Source organism: Arachis hypogaea, chromosome 14 (assembly GCF_003086295.3).
Source record: "Arachis hypogaea cultivar Tifrunner chromosome 14, arahy.Tifrunner.gnm2.J5K5, whole genome shotgun sequence".
NCBI lineage: Eukaryota > Viridiplantae > Streptophyta > Magnoliopsida > Fabales > Fabaceae > Arachis > Arachis hypogaea.
The window spans coordinates 112,781,906-112,787,443 of NC_092049.1; the positions used below are offsets into that span (position 1 = coordinate 112,781,906).

General features: G+C 40.7%; 1 non-coding gene across 1 annotated transcript; it reads right to left on the reverse strand.

The window, feature by feature from the left end:
- Window positions 1–207: 207 nt before the first annotated feature.
- On the reverse strand, window positions 208–315 carry LOC112745729 (small nucleolar RNA R71). Its single transcript, XR_003173642.1, has one exon. It is a non-coding gene; the product is annotated as a small nucleolar RNA R71 (small nucleolar RNA).
- Window positions 316–5,538: the final 5,223 nt, after the last annotated feature.

Below are 5,538 nucleotides of genomic sequence, written 5' to 3' on the forward strand. Positions count from 1 at the left end.
CAGTTCTTAACTGAATTCTTGCAGATCTGTGATACTGTTAAGACCAATGGGGTTGATCCCGAGGTCTACAGGCTTATGCTTTTCCCGTTTGCTGTAAGAGACAGAGCTAGAATATGGTTGGACTCTCAACCTAAAGATAGCCTGAACTCTTGGGATAAGCTGGTCACGACTTTCTTAGCCAAGTTCTTTCCTCCTCAAAAGCTTAGTAAGCTTAGAGTGGATGTTCAAACCTTCAGACAAAAAGAAGGTGAATCCCTCTATGAAGCTTGGGAGAGATACAAGCAACTGACCAAAAAGTGTCCTTCTGACATGCTTTCAGAATGGACCATCCTAGATATATTCTATGATGGTCTGTCTGAATTATCAAAAATATCATTGGACCATTCTGCAGGTGGATCCATTCACCTAAAGAAAACGCCTGCAGAAGCTCAGGAACTTATTGACATGGTTGTAAATAACCAGTTCATGTACACTTCTGAAAGGAATCCTGTGAGTAATGGGACGCCTCAGAGAAAGGGAGTTCTTGAAATTGATGCTCTGAATGCCATATTGGCTCAGAACAAAATATTGACTCAGCAAGTCAATATGATTTCTCAGAGTCTGAATAGATTGCAAGCTGCATCCAACAGTACTCAAGAGGCATCTTCTGAAGAAGAAGCTTATGATCCTGAGAACCCTGTAATAGCAGAGGTGAATTACATGGGTGAACCCTATGGAAACACCTATAATCCATCATGGAGAAATCATCCAAATTTCTCATGGAAAGATCAACAAAAGCCTCAACAAGGCTTTAATAATGGTGGAAGAAATAAGTTTAGCAATAGCAAGCCTTTTCCATCATCCACTCAGCAATAGACAGAGAATTCTAAGCAGAATCTATCTAGCTTAGCAAATATAGTCTCTGATCTATCTAAGGCCACTCTAAGTTTCATGAATGAAACAAGGTCCTCCATTAGAAATTTGGAAGCACAAGTGGGCCAACTGAGTAAAAGAGTCACTGAAACTCCTCCTAGTACTCTCCCAAGCAATACAGAAGAGAATCCAAAAAGAGAGTGCAAGGCCATAACCCTACATGGTGTGGCCGAACCCAGAGAGGAGGAGAAGGATGTGAATCCTAGTGAGGAAGACCTCCTGGGACGTTCAGTGACCAATAAGGAGTTTTCCTTTGAGGAACCAAAGGAATCTGAGGCTCATCCAGAGACCATAGAGATTCCATTGAACCTCCTTCTGCACTTCATGAGCTCTGATGAGTATTTTTCTTCTGAAGAGAATGAAGACACTACTGAAGAGCAAGTTGCTAAGTACCTTGGTGCAATCATGAAGCTGAATGCCAAATTATTTGGTAATGAGACTTGGGAAGATGAACCTCCCTTGCTCACCAATGAACTGAATGCATTGGATAGGCAGAAATTACCTCAAAAGAAATAGGATCCTGGTAAATTCCTAATACCCTGTACCATAGGCACCATGACCTTTGAGAAGGCTCTGTGTGACCTGGGGTCAGGAATAAACTTAATGACACTCTCTGTAATGGAGAAACTTGGAATCTTTGAGGTGCAAGCTGGCAGAATCTCATTAGAGATGGCAGACAACTCAAGAAAACAGGCTTATGGACAAGTAGAGGACGTGTTAGTAAAGGTTGAAGGCCTTTACATCCCTGCTGATTTTATAATCCTAGACACGGGGAAGGATGAGGATGAATCCATCATCCTTGGAAGACCCTTCTTAGCCACAACAAAAGCTGTGATTGATGTGGACAGAGGAGAGTTGGTCCTTCAACTGAATGAGGACAACCTTGCATTTAAAACTCAAGGATCTCCTTCTGTAACCATGGAGAGGAAGCATGAAAAGCTTCTCTCACTGCAGAGTCAACCGAAGCCCCCACAGTCAAACTCTAAGTTTGGTGTTGGGAGGCCACAATCAAACTCTAAGTTTGGTGTTGGGACGTCCCAATAATGCTTTGATTATCTGTGAGGCTCCATGAGAGCTCACTGTCAAGCTATTGACTTTAAAGAAGCGCTTGTTGGGAGGCAACCCAATGTTATTTAATTATATCTATTTTTTTTATTGTTATTTCGTGTTTTATTAGGTTGATGATCATGTAGAGTCACATAAACTACTGAAAAATCAAAAACAGAATGAAAAATAGCTTTAAAAACAGCTCACCCTGGAGGAAGAACTTATTGGCATTTAAACGCCAGTAAGAAGCATCAAACTGGCATTTAACGCCAGAAAGAAGCATCAAGCTGGTGTTAAACGCTAGAAACAAGCACCATACTGACGTTTAACACCAGAACAGAGCATGGAGATGGCGTTAAATGCCAAAACAAGCAGCAAGCTGGCGTTTAACGCCAGACATGCATGCTAAGGGCGTTTTACACGCCTAATTGGAGCAGGGATGTTAAGTCCTTGACCCCACTGGATCTGTGGACCCCACAGGATCCCCATCTCTTCTTCTCTCCCCTTCACACCTTTTCATAACTCTCTTCCCCAAATACCCTTCACCAATCACCTCAACCACTCTTCCCCATAACCCTCACCTACCTCCAAAATTCAAATTCTTTTCCCTCCCAAACCTAACCCTAATGGCCGAACCCTAAACCTCCCCCCACTCCTATATAAACCCCTCATCACTCCTTCATTTTCACACAACATAACCCTTTCTTCTTCCCCTTGGCCAAATACACACATCTCTCCCTCTCCTCCATTTTTCTTCTTCTTCTCCTTCTTTCTTTCTTCTTTTTCTCGGGGAGGAGCAAACATTTTAAGTTTGGTGTGGTAAAAGCATTGCTTTTTATTTTTCCATAACCATTAATGGCACCTAAGGCCTGAGAAACCTCAAGAAAGAGGAAAGGGAAGTTAATTGTTTTCACCTCTGAGCCATGAGAGATGGAGAGATTCATCTCAAAGGTCCATCAAGACCACTTATATGAAGTTGTGGCCAAGAAGAAAGTGATCCCTGAGGTTCCTTTCAAGCTAAAAAAGAATGAGTATCCGGAGATCCAACTTGAGATCCAAAGAAGAGGTTGAGAAGTTCTCACTAACCCCATTCAACAAGTCGGAATCTTAATGGTTCAAGAGTTCTATGCAAACGCATGGATCACTAGGAACCATGATCAAAGTGTGAACCCGAATCTAAAGCATTGGCTTACAATGATTCGGGGGAAATACTTAGATTTTAGTCCGGAAAATGTAAGGCAGGCGTTCAACTTGCCAATGATGCAAGAAAACGCACGCCCCTACACTAGAAGGGTCAACTTTGATCAAAGGTTAGACCAAGTCCTCATGGACATATGTGTAGAAGGAGCTCAACGGAAAGTTGACTCAAGAGGCAAGCCGGTTCAATTGAGAAGACTGGACCTTAAGCCTGTAGCTAGAGGATGGTTGAAGTTCATTCAACGCTCAATTATTCCTACTAGCAACCGGTCTGAAGTTACTATAGACCGGGCCATCATGATCCATAGTATCATGATTGGGGAGGAAGTGGAAGTTCATGAGATTATACCTCAAGAACTCTATAAGGTGGCTAACAAGTCATCCACTTTGGCAAGGTTAGCCTTTTCCCACCTCATTTGCCACCTCTGCAATTCGGCTGGAATTGACATAGAGGGAGACATCCTCATTGAAGAGGACAAGCCCATCACTAAGAAAAAGATGGAGCAAACAAAAGATCATGGACCTCAACAAGAGCATGAGGAAATTCCTCACCATGAAATCCCTGAGATGCCTCAAGGGATGCACTTCCCTCCACAAAACTATTGGGAGCAAATCAACACCTCCCTAGGAGAATTAAGTTCCAACATGGGAAAACTAAGGATGAATCACCAAGAGCACTCCATCATCCTCCATGAGATTAGAGAAGATCAAAGAGCTATGAGGGAGGAGCAACAAAGACAAGGAAGAGACATAGAGGAGCTCAAGAGCACCATTGGTTCTTCAAGAAGAGGAAGACGCCACCCTCACTAAGGTGGACCTGTTCCTTAATCTCCTTGTTCTTATTTTCCTGTTTTTTGTTTACTATACTTTATGTTTTATTTATGTTTGTGTCTTTACTATGTGATCATTAGTGTCTAAATATCTATGTCTTAAAGCTGTGAATGTCCTATGAATCCATCACCTCTCTTAAATGAAAACTGTTCCAAAAACAAAAGAACAAGAAGTACATGATTTCGAATTCATCCTTGAAACTAGTTTAATTATTTTGATGTGGTGGCAATACTTTTTGTTTTTCTGAATGAATGCTTGAAGAGTGCATATGTCTTTTGATATTGTGGTTTATGAATGTTAAATATGTTGGCTCTTGAAAGAATGATGAAAAAAGGAGAATGTTATTGATAATCTGAAAAATCATAAAAATGATTGTTGAAGCAAGAAAAAGCAGTGAATACAAAAGCTTGCAGAAAAAAAAAGAAAAGAAAAAAAAATAGCGAAAAAAAGAGAAAGAGAAAGAAAAAGCAAGCAGAAAAAGCCAAAAGCTCTTAAAACCAAAAGGCAAGGGTAATAAAAAGGATCCAAGGCTTTGAGCATCAGTGGATAGGAGGTCCTAAAGGAATAAAATCCTGGCCTAAGCGGCTAAACCAAGCTGTCCCTAACCATGTGCTTGTGACGTGAATGTGTCAAGTGAAAACTTGAGACTGAGCGGTTAAAGTCAAGGTCAAAAGCAAAAAAAAGAGTGTGCTTAAGAACCCTGGACACCTCTAATTGGGGACTCTAGCAAAGCTGAGTCACAATTAGAAAATGTTCACCCAGTTATGTGTCTGTGGCATTTATGTATCCGGTGGTAATATTGGAAAACAAAGTGCTTAGGGCCACGGCCAAGACTCATAAAGTAGCTGTGTTCAAGAATCAACATAATGAACTAGGAGAATCAATAACACTATCTAAATTCTAAGTTCCTATAGATGCCAATCATTCTGAACTTCAATGGATAAAGTGAGATGCCAAAACTATTCAAGAGGCAAAAAGCTACTAGTCCCGCTCATCTGATTGGAGCTAAGTTTCATTGATATTTTGGAATTTATAGTATATTCTCTTCTTTTTATCCTATTTGATTTTCAGTTGCTTGGAGATGAGCGGATAATTTATACGCTTTTTGGCATTGTTTTTAGTATGTTTTTAGTAGAATCTAGTTACTTTTAGGGATGTTTTCATTAGTTTTTATGTTAAATTCACATTTCTGGACTTTACTATGAGTTTGTGTGTTTTTCTGTGATTTCAGGTATTTTCTGACTGAAATTGAGGGACTTGAGCAAAAATCAGATTCAGAGGTTGAAGAAGGACTGCTGATGCTGTTGGATTCTGACCTCCCTGCACTCAAAGTGGATTTTCTGAAGCTACAAAACTCAAAATGGAGCGATTCCAATTGAGTTGGAAAGTAGACATTCAGGGCTTTCCAGAAATGTATAATAGTCCATACTTTGGCCGAGTTTAGACGACATAAAAGGGCGTTGAACGCCAGTTCTACGCTGCTGTCTAGAGTTAAACGCCAGAAACAAGTCACAAACCAGAGTTGAATGCCAGAAATACGTTACAACCTGG